We start from the raw sequence: 11,929 nt of genomic DNA, 5'->3' as shown, positions 1-11,929 counted from the left end.
CGCATCTGGTTCTATCACATCCAGCTGAACTTCAGAAAGTCAACAGCCATTCACCTGCAATTGTGCCTTCCTACTGTGTGAAGCTGTTGTGACACCTACTGAGCAAGCAGCTCTCTGCCTTTTCTCTTGCTGCTCCCACAGCTGGATCACAGCCAGGAGAAGATGGAGGTGATGTAGCAATGGCAGTGGCAGCACCAGAATCAGCACCATCAGAGGAATGGCCCAGTGCTGATCTTGGTCTCTCTCATCCCTCTGTCAGCCCCCATCAAGCACCTTCCCATGCACCTGCGGGCCCCATACGCTGCAGTCCTCATCCACCCACCAGCGTCCCAGGCACACAGCAAACATACTTAGCAAAGATCCCACCATTCCTTGCTACTCAAGCACCCTTCTATCCAAACTTCCCTGCACCCAGAATCCACCCTCCAGTATCCCTCCACATACCCCAGTACCCCTCCACACCCTCTCACCTCCCCTACCCACAGGGGCCAAGTTTTGTGCAAGTTTTGTCCTATTTCTGCCAATACAAGCTGATGGTTGTGGTTATATGAAGATCATCCCATTAAATGTTTAGCATGTAATGTACAGGTGGAGCCGCCCAAAGCCTGGCAGTTGTTGTGGCGATTTGGAATTTGTTAAGAGCCACTTGGTGGTGATCATACACCTGTGTGAAAGCAAGTGAGCTAACTGAACTTCATCTGTGCCCCAGTTCAAAAGTCAGATGATACCATGACAATTTACAGTGGCCACCAGTGTTTAACACAGTGCAGCATTTCCCTATTCCTAGAATATAAAATGTTATCTTAGAAACTACAGTGTATTTGAGGCTGAAAGTCGATCAGGAACTCCCGAGTTATAACACCAGCTCTGACATTGACTTGCTCTAAGGTCTTGGGCAAGACCTGAGGCTAACAACATGCCGAGACCCAACTGTATATCACATTCTCCACCGACGCAACCACTGCCACGAAAAAGATGCCAGAATATCTGCAGATGAAGAGAATCTAAAAGTCTGTCTTTAGAAGATACTAAAGAAACCTTCCTCTTTGGCAAAACCTTTACACCATAACAAGAATGATGCTCACATTAATACCTCTTCTACCTGCCCGCAACAACAACACATTTAATCCCTGCCAAACCAACCCACCACCAACCTTACTCCAAACCTTATACCTTAAAAAGAGAGTACAGCCAAAGATTCCATGAAGTCTGTTTGAGACTTTGCTGCAGTGTTGCTAATCCATTTTACTTGGGCTGTGGCTACACTACAGAGCTTATAGTGGCGCAGATGCACTGATGGGAAAGGGAAGGGGCCACATGGTGTCTATACAATAAAGGTATTTCCTACATTTTGACATGAATTGTGCATTTCTTTGGATTTGTCACTGCCATAGCAGTGTTTAGATGAGCTGTGTTTGTATTTTGAATGTACTAATACTGAAACTTTTTTTGTTTGTAATAGAGCTAGGTGACCCTTTTGGCAAATATTTTATTCATTGAAAAATGCAGTTTTGAAAATTCATTGAAAAATGCAGAAAAAGGTCAACCAGAACTGTTCATGAGTTCAGGTGGAATCCAGTACAAAGTTCTGAAATTTTGGCAGTTTCACCGGAAGTGAAATGTTTCATTTGACCCGCAACAATTTTTTTCCTTTGGGTGAGGGAAAAGAGAAAAATTGCCATTTTGGGTTGACAGCACACACTTTTTTTTCTGGACTTTTGGGTTCAGCTACTGCTCCAGTTTATAAGCATGGGGAGGCAAAAATATGAAAATGTTTCAGCAAATGGGTGTGATGAGAAATTTCCCTTGTAATACTATACCTTTGACTCGAAAATACAAGATTTGGCTTTGATTTATATGTGTGTGAGAAATATTTTACCCCAGTGTGAAATGCTAAACTTAAAAGGAAATCTGGGCTGTTTAATTACTTTAATCATTACACATTTCACATTGCATTATATTTTCAATATCTCTTTATTAAGATTTTCACACTAAAGTCACAACAGCTATTGTAGGATAATGGTACCATTGTATGTCAACGTAAGTTGAAAAGAGCGTAGTAAATTTTTGTAGGTGGTAAACCAACGTTACCTGAGGGTGAGAAAGAAAAAAGAATCAAAGATACAAACAAGTGAAATTAACCCCTTTCTTTAGTAAGTTTAAACAGTTGTCAGTGGGTCAAATTCATCCCTGATATAACACCAGTGTAATTATACCTGTATAAATCCAGAGTTATCTCCACTGCAGTTAATGGAGTTTTACACAGATGTAATTAAGAACTGAATTTAGTCCAGAACATCAGTAAAAGTAGTTGAATAGATAAATACAAAGCAGAAGTTAAGGAATGTTGTGCAGATGTTCATGTGATCTTTTGACAGAATGCAGCCACATCAAGTTTAGCTCTTTTTGTTTAGCTCGTAAACTCCATAGGCCAGGACTTTCCTGCGCCATTGTACAGTGCATACTTCAATAGGGGCCTGAACCTGACTGGAACCTTTTTTTTTTTTTAACCACTATTCTACTTGAATACAAATAAAATAAAATCACTGTTAAGAATTTAAATAAAATTTACTACCTGATAGTTGCTTGGCCTATATGAAGTGAGCTGGGTGATCTGCAACCAATTCCTCATCACAAATTTGCCTCACGATTGGCACTAATTGGCACCCTTATTGGTAGTGCCAGTACTAGCCCATTGGGGCCCTAATCAGGAATATTTTTGGGCCCCTTCCACACAACACGTAATAAAAAGTGAATGGCCATGCTCTCCTTCCCCCTTTCCCCCCCGAGCTGCTCGTGGCCCTAAGCAATTGCTTAGTCTGTTTAGGCCTAGCGCCGGCTCTGCTCAATGGCAATCTTTATAGAGAGGCCAAGAACAAAATTGGGATAGAGACTGAACTTTCTGGTTGCCCTGAGGGGTAGTTCCTCTAGAAATGGAAAGAGGCACATTGTTTGGAGAGGATCATGTTTTCTGGAGTTCCATTTTTTCTTTCAGGTTTCAGAGTAACAGCCGTGTTAGTCTGCATTTGCAAAAATAAAAGGAGTACTTGTGGCACCTTAGAGACTAACCAATTTATTTGAGCATAAGCTTTCGTGAGCTACAGCTCACTTCATCGGATGCATCTGTGTAAGCCTGGAGAGGCCATGAGGGTCTCTGCAAGCCAATGCAGTGCCTCTCTACACAGTACTGGAGTAGTAGGGGTGTATCATCATGCCTAGGGCCCTACCAAATTCAGGGTCCATTTTGGTCAATTTCACAGTCATGGGATTTTTAAAATCATAACTTTCATGATTTCAGCTATTAAAATCTGAATTTCATGGTGGTGTAATTGTAGGGATCTTGACCCAAAAAGGAGTTGTGCAGTTGTCACAAGGGTATTGTAGGGAGGGTTGTGGTACTGCTACCCTTACTTCTGCATTGCTGCTGGCGGAGGCGCTGCCTTCAGAGCAGGGCAGTTGGAGAGCAGCGGCTGCTGACCGGGAGCCCAGCTCTGAAGGCAGAACCACCATCAGCAGCAGCACAGAAGGATGGCATGATAGGGTATTGCCACCCTTATTTCTGCACTGCTGCCTACAGAGCTGGGCCCTCAGTCAGCAGCCGCCACTCCGGCTGCCCAGCTCTGAAGGCAGCAGAGCAGAAATAAGGGTAGCATGGTATGGTATTGCCACCCTTACTTTTGCACTGCTGCTGGTGGGGCGCTGCCTTCAGAGCTGGGCACTGCTCTCTGGCCACCCATCTCTGAAGCCAGCACAGAAGAGAGGGTGGCAATACTGCAACTCCACCCTAAAATAACCTTGAAACCCCCCTGCAATACCCTTTTGGGTCAGGAACCCCAATTTGAGAAACACTGGTCTGCCCCATGAAATCTGTATAGTGTAAGGTAAAAGCACACAGAAGACCAGATTTCACAGGGGGAGACTAGATTTCACGGTCTGTGACATGTTTTTCAGGGCCATGAATTTGGTAGGGCTGACTGTGTAGCTAAGTGGTGAGCAAGTTGCTAGTACAGCTACCACTGTACCGCAGATCCATGTGCCCAAACCCCCTCTAGGGGGCACACAGAGGCCCCATTTCTATAGTAAGATTATCAGTATCCACGCAACCACTCCCCACCAAACACTTGGGCTGGAAAAGGGAAGATTTTTTTTTCCTTCCCAATCCCTCTTTGATTCTCTGCTCAAAGTCCTTTTAATGGTGCTTTGCATGGGACTGGGAGGTGCCTGAATCTGGGACTAGTAGTCCTTTTCTCTCTCTCATTAGTCAGAACATTCTTAGGAAAAAATCTTCATCTAAAGTAGGAGAACTTTTAAGCGAGATTCAGTAACACTTTCCGTGTCATTTTAGCAAACCTATAATCCAAATACAGGTACACTACAGCCTCTTCCTCATTCAATACACTTCTCACTGGCAGTAGGTAGGCAACACATCCCTGCTTATTATTTTATCTCCTTGCACACAGAGTCACAAACCACTAGCAGCCTGATCCAAAGGTCTTTGAAGCCAACAGGAATCTTTCTATTTTACATTGAATTAAAAATCGACTTCTCTCATGAGTTCTTGTAGACCCAATCTCAGACTTCCTAGCTCCTCATTTCAAGGTATCACTTTATAACTGTGACTGTAAAATATGTTAATTCACTGTGCAGCACCTTAAATGTCTTCAGAAGCTTTCCCAATAAACAGTAACAGGGCTTGTCACAATGCAGAAGAAATGAAGACGGACAGGTATCAATAGCTTATCCGCCTACTGAGTAAATACTGTTGGGGGTGGGGGTGGGGGGGTGAAACCCTATCCAGAAAACATTTGTTATCTAGATCCATCACCAATTCCTTGTGCTGTCTTTTATAAAATTATGGAATGGTAGTGTCCTATAATGGCTAATATAATACTCTTTCAAGCATATTTTGTGGTGGAAATTTAGAGATGCTGGGATGATTGGGCAAGATCCTCAGCTGGTGTAAATTGGTATAGCTCCATTGACTTCAAGGGAGCTACACCAACTTACATCAGCTGAGGATTTGGCCCATTATTTATAAATCTTACACCTGGAAATCAAGAATAGTTTCTATCATAACTTTTAAATCTGAGTATCTGATTTATATAGAGGTGAATGCACAGGGTGTGTTCCTTAAAGTAAAACTTCAAAGGGCGGAGTGTGATTTTTGTTGCCCTTAACAGGCTTGCCAAGTACCAACTGCAGAAGCAAGAAACAACATGCACACACCTAGCCCTGCCTGCATTCCTAAAATGCAAATTCAAATGAGAAGAAATTATTTGATTTTTTAGTTTTGTAGGCAAAAAGTACAAGTTTATTTTCCATTTAACTGACAGAGGAAAGCCTAATAACTAGAAATGAAATCTGAGGTGTGGAAAGTTTGAGCAGATTTTGATGTTATAGTATGTGACTATCAATTGTTTCTTGTATAAGAATTTATGCAAAGCAATTGTGATAGCCAATCCAGTAACACCATCTGAACAATCAGATACTGGAAGATCTTTGTATAAAATAAAATGTCATTTTTTTGTGAAATGTAGACATAGCCTTAAATTGGAGTGTTGGCTCCAAATAATGCCTGCCCTTCCAAATATACATACACAGCAAGAGAAAATTGAGCTCCAGATTCAGTCCAGAACTTTGTGATTCAGGCCCATTTTTAGTGAAACCTATAATAAATATTGATGCTAAAGAGTTGTTTTTTTTAAAATTACAAATATTCTGGAAACAGAATTATACCAGAATGTGTTGATAAAAAATCCCCCACAAAAACTACTTGGGACGGTGTATTTCTCCACCCAGATTAATCACTCAGACATTCTGTAACTACCTGGATTTTGGACTAAAGTGACTCATCAGCCCACAGCATTGCTGACGACATTGGATAAAAGAGAGGGTGGGGGGGAAACCCCAAACCCAGAGCTTACTAAAGAGACAAGTGAGGGAACTTGGATATTAACTCCTGTGAGCTGTCTTCTCATACATCTATCAACTCATCTTACCTCAGACTATTTAGTAACTTATTTTGAAAATGGGTCAGCAATGCCTCACCAACGGCTGTAATTTTCTGGCATGCATGTGTTCAATTCATGGCTTGAATAATAAATAATTAACAAGGGGTGGGGCAGGTGAGACTTTTCTTTTCCTTCTGTCCTTGCTTCTACATATTGTATATTAAATTAGTTTCTATAGTTCAGGTTTAGCTCCCACTAGTTTCCCTCTCTACTAGTGTGACAAAGTTCCTCCTCTTCCTTGGTGGGTCTTGCGCTTATTGGCAGATTTGCTCGCCTTGGAGCTTCAAGGCAGCCCTCAGTTTGGCCGTTTTCGTGAACCCACAGTCCAGGTCAACTCCTCCTGCGTCTGACCAGGAGTTGGGAGGTTTGGGGGGAACCCGGGCCTGCCCTCTGCTTCGGGTTCCAGCCCAGGGCCCTGTGGAATGCAGCTGCCTAGAGTGCCTCCTGGAACAGGTGTGCGAAAGCTACGACTACCTGGGCTACTTCCCCATGGCCTCCTCCCATCACCTTCTTTATCCTCAGCATAGGACCTTCCTCCTGGTGTCTGATAATGCTTGTACTCTTCAGTCCTCCAACAGTACGCATTCTCGCTCCTAGCGCCTCTTGCTCCCAGCTCCTCGTACATGCGCCACAAACTGAAGTGAGCTCCTTTTTAAACTCAGATGCCCTGATTAGCCTGCCTTAATTGATTCTAGCAGCTTCTTGATTGGCTGCAGGTGTTCTAATCAGCCTGTCTGTGTTAATTGTTTCCAGAAGGTTCCTGATTGTTCTGGAACCTTCCCTGTTACCTTACTCATGGAAAAGGGACCTACTTAACGTGGGGCTAATGTATCTGCCTTCTATCACTCTCCTGTAGCCATCTGGCCCGACCCTGTCACACTTGTTCAGAATGGTATTGTTGTTAAGGCACAAGATTGGGATTCAGGAAATAGGGTTCACTTCCTAGCTCTGTCATAGACTTTCTGTGTCACTTTAGACAAGTCATTTTTGGCCTAATTTACAAAAGAGCTCAGCTCACATTTAGACACCTAAATGCAGTGGCTAGATTTCCAAAAGTGTTCCACATGCAGTAACTCCCATTGTACTCAAACTAAGCTGCTTGGTATTGGCTCTGGAGAATCTAGCCTCAATTGTGCATGTTGAGCACCGTTGAACATCTGTACCCTAACCTCTCTGTGCCTCAGTTAGCCACCAGTAAACTGGGGAAAGTACTACTTCCTGTCTCTCACCTTTTGTCCTTCTTATCTGCTTAGAGTGCATGATCTTCAAGACAGGGACTATCTCATCTCTTACTGTGTGTATGTACAGTGCCTAGCACAATGAGACAAAGATGTTAGAGCTTGTGGATGCTACTATGGTACAATAATAATAATCAGCGATTAATATTTATAAAGTGGCATGTGCCCATTGCCTGTGCCTCAAGGCACTTACAAAAATTAAGAACACAATCCTATATTTATTATTATGCTGCCAATCTAATCTCTCAAATTTAGCACCACCACCAGCACAGTAAAATGCATACACCCAGAGATAACACACTAAAGAATAATATGGCCACTTTTAACCATAGAACCAATCTCCATGGCCATAGGTGCTAACACTTTAGGAAGAAGAGAGAAAAATGAGATGGTTAACTGTTTACTGTCATGTTTATGTCCTTTTCAATGCAGCTGTACGTATAATACATTATCACTCCTGGTCTGTTCTTTTTTAAACCACTTATAGGAGATATTACTGTTAAACAGGGATCAGCACCCTTGTTATTTGAGGAATACAAACTACATGCACAACTGGAGACTTTAAAAAAACCCTATTTTACTTATAGACATTGTATTTTTTAAATTTAGTTAAAAAACAAAAAGCTTGCAAATCAAAGTAAAACTGTAAAAATTATTTTGTATATAACTGACTTCCTTGCAGCACCCTTTTAGACAACAGTCCCAGTTGGATTACAAGACACTTTACATTTCAGGATGGGGTGTACTTAAGTGTTTTATTTGCTCATCAGTTCAGTTCATGGATAATTTATCCTGCATCTAAGCTCAGCTATCATTAATATGGGTCAGACATGCTAATCCTCTGAACATCAATGGGAGAAAAAAATGCCCCCTAAGAATTGATACTAATAATACTTCACATATACAGAATATACCGGGTTGGAGAGAAAAATGTTTTTTGTCAGAGCATGTTAGAACAAAGCTCTCATGAGGCGTTCTGAGGGAGTGGCAGGGAGGGTCTGTCAAGTGATCACTAGACTGGAAAGCTGAGTAAATAAATGAGCAAACAGTTATAAGGTTACTTCTTAGATGCAATGAAAAATACCCCATCTACCACTTTATTAAATAAACCTATATACCCCTTGTGTGTATCTGTTGACTATTAGTTCCCAATGAAGCATCAGCTCATGCTCCTGAAAAAATTCTAGGGAGGAGTGCTCAATGGCTATGTATTAAGCCTATCAGCTATCTCAAACAAATCATTTGGTAAGTGAGACAAAGCGAAAGTGGAAAAAAAACATAATTGGAAATTAACTTTTTGGGGTGAGGAGGGTATGTGCCACTGTACATTTTAAAAATATGGGAGAACTGTTTCTAAAATGAAAACATTTTGTCTATTAAAGGTGGGGAAATTATCTGGATAAAAAGGAAAAAAGGTTTATCTGACAACAGATTATAATGCTAGTCCATGCGAAGTTTCAGACTTTATGTTTAAAATGCTTTCACATGATGTTTCCACTCCTCCAGTGCCACCCAGTTTCTTTCAAATTGTGTCTGTTTTCCAAGTTAAAGGAGTTAAATATGAGCTCTCTAATTCATTTGTTTCAGAGTAGCAGCCGTGTTAGTCTGTATCCGCAAAAAGAACGAGGAGGACTTGTGGCACCTTAGAGACTAACAAATTTATTTGAGCATAAGCTTTTGTGAGCTGAAGTGAGCTGTAGCTCACGAAAGCTTATGCTCAAATAAATTTGTTAGTCTCTAAGGTGCCACAAGTCCTCCTTTTCTTTTCGTTAATTCATTTGTGGTATTGTAGCCATGTTAGTTCCAGGATATGAGAGAGAGAGAGAGAGAGAGGATAAATGGGGCAATATCTTTTATTGGACAAATCCCTCTGTTGGTGGAAGGTACTAGCTTTCAAACTTCACAGAGTTCTTCTTCAGGTTGAGGGAAGGAAACCAGAGTATCTGAGCTAAATACAAGTTAGGATAGATTGTTAAGCATGACGGGCTTGTCCCAACTTGTATGCAGCTCAGACTGGTTTCTTTCCCCAGATCTGAAGAAGAACTCTGTGCAGCTCAAAAGCTTGTGCCTTCCACCAACAGAGGTTGGTCCAATAAAAGATATTACCTTATCTACCGTCTCTCTCTCTCTCTCTCTCTCTCATTCGTGACAGGGAAGATATTGGTTATTACATTGTTAGTAAAAAAAACTGTTTTGAATCTATTTATTTTTAACATAACGTGGGGGATTCAGGTCAGAATCTCCACGTCTTGTAAGTGCTTAGAGTAAATTGAACAAAAGTAATTGAATGAAGGCTAGATATGGCCTGTGGTAGTTGTAGAAGTTAGTAGAACTAACCATTCAGTCAACAGAGTAAGAAAATTTGCTAAGAAGGAGCCAGCAAGTTTTAGTTGGTGTCCCCTGCAAAGATCAAGTAAAGACTTGATGCTAGTTTCTTTTGCTTTTTCCCCTTCTTCCTGACAGAGCAACATTTAAGGCTATTCAAACCCTGCTCCTGAAACCACATATTGTTAATATGAAGGTGCCAGAATTTCAATGCCGTGCTAGCACTAGCACTCACATCATGAAAGCTCTGCATATCCATAGGAGGGAGAGTGGGATATTCCACATAACCCAGGTGATATCAGCACTAGTGTCATATGATTACATCTGTAGATTCACAGGCACCATAATTCCAGTACAGCCTGTTGGTATCATAGTAATTGCAAACATAGTAAATTCCTCATTATTATTAAACGTATGCTAAATAACTTATGTATTGATTCTGCTAACTTTAGAGGGTTTTGCCAGGGTTTTGACGTGGATGTGAGTTTTGCTGTTGATTTCAATGGAATCAAGACATGGTTCATGGAGCCTCTCATCCTGGAAGCTTCCAAACTCCTTCAAAATGGACCAAATTCTATAGTCTTTGGAAGTTTTGCCTTAATAAAGACTGCAAGCTTTGGCCTTGGATCACTTGTGCACTCTCTGAGTGGAACCCAGTACCTTCTGTGTGCAGCAGCCAAGACTATATTCTAAATTTGCAATAATTTCTCCAATGGAAACTACAAATAGATACATAATGATATTATACTTGGCTAGATCACCAAGTTTACTATGGAGATTGTATATTTTTGTACTGGGGTGCTGTTGTCTTTAATTTATGATAATGCATTAAGTGTTTGCTACCTTTTTCCATCCACACAGAGCAAATATATTTACAGTCAGAATGCCTTTTATTTTACATTAGGAATAACAAGAAAAGAAGCAACACTTTGAGAGAGCATGCATGTGTTTGTGGGTGCTGCAGCAAGTCTGAGAGCAAAATGGCTGTTGTCTTCACACAAGTGGAAAACAAAAGCAAAGATTGCATAGCTTCGTACAGCATGCTTGACTTGCTGGACCTTTTAATTAGCTTCTTTAAACACACTACTATTTTCTCTGTTATGAAGTCACCTATTATTGCAAAGTGAAAACACTTTCCTTTTCAATCTCTGGGTAAGTGACTGAAAACAAATCCCTTGTCACTTTATGGAATTCAACAGGATTTCATTCGGAGGGTTTGTTCAAAGAGCCTCTTTGGGAGCAAGTATTGCTGATTAGGAGTTCACAGTGTAGGCTGTTAATCGGAGCGATATGAAAAATGAAATGAGAAACTGCAGCTTCATAATGTTCCTCTCGGCTTTCAAATTCCGATTGTGTCTGAGTACGTGTAACATTTGAAGTGAATGGAAAGAAGTTCTCTTGTTTTCTATTCCTTCCCTTTAGACAACTCTAAATGTCAGAGTTTCAAGTCTGAAAATAGACTTTAATGATTATTTTTAGTAATCATTTTTTCTATTGCAATAGCACCCAATGGTCCCAGTACATATGGTCACATTGTGCTATTAAGGTACTAGCCTACACTGGAGGTGATGTGGAACTCTACTGCCTCAAAAGAAGCTTAGACATTGTACCACAGAAATGCATGATGCATCCAGGAGCTCCTGGGAAGCACAGGTGCATATGCTCCCCTCTCCAGGCAGCTAGATCTGCTGGCCATTGCAAAGGTGTGGGGGAAAGGGACTCAGGCTTTGCCTCCTGAGTAACTAGTGTCCCAGTGGGCAGTGCAGTCCTTGCATTCACAAGAGCATGGTCTAGTTTCAGTAAGCCCTTATGCTAGAGGTGTAAGAAGAGGTGTGCAACTGGTTCTCTCCCCTATGCACCTGCACGGAGACCAATCCCAATCTGGCCATGTGCTTTTTAAGAAGAAAGTCAAGTGCACCCAGGGGCCAATCTAAAATAGTGAAACATTACTTGGGAGCTAAAAAAAGGAAAGGATTTAAAGTGGCCATATGCACACATGTAATTTGCTTATTTTTCTGTGTGTCATTTTCCAAAGTGGCATGAGTTTACATGTATCCTGGAGCACTGATTTTGATAAGAAGATCTTTTAATTGCTCATTCGCTCCTATTTTCTATCTTTTAGACTCTTCCCCCCACTCCAGTGCTCTTGTAATCTGAAGGCAACATCCACAGACTGCTGTTGCCTGCTGGAGCATGTTGTCAGTTATGAGAGCTGTGCAAGCAATAGCAGCAGCACCAGTCTGAATCATTATTTTCCTACTATGTGTGAGTTGCCAAGAAGGATTATTAAGGGGAAAGAAAAAGAGAGAGAGTCTATGCACAAATTAAGATTGGGAAAGTGGGAGTGGCATTACT

At 41.3% G+C, this 11,929-nt stretch overlaps 1 long non-coding RNA gene across 1 annotated transcript in view; it reads right to left on the bottom strand.

Moving 5' to 3' along the window:
- Positions 1-1,989: 1,989 nt before the first annotated feature.
- Positions 1,990-11,929, bottom strand: part of LOC122464569 — a 33,994-nt gene continuing 24,054 nt past the window's right edge. Inside the window, exon 3 of the long non-coding RNA XR_006288735.1 lies at positions 1,990-2,091. This is a non-coding gene — a long non-coding RNA (uncharacterized LOC122464569). The remainder of the gene's footprint in view (positions 2,092-11,929) is intronic.

This window comes from Chelonia mydas, chromosome 2 (genome assembly GCF_015237465.2).
Source record: "Chelonia mydas isolate rCheMyd1 chromosome 2, rCheMyd1.pri.v2, whole genome shotgun sequence".
In the NCBI taxonomy this organism is placed as follows: Eukaryota; Metazoa; Chordata; order Testudines; family Cheloniidae; genus Chelonia; species Chelonia mydas.
This window is presented reverse-complemented; position numbering and strand designations above follow the sequence as displayed.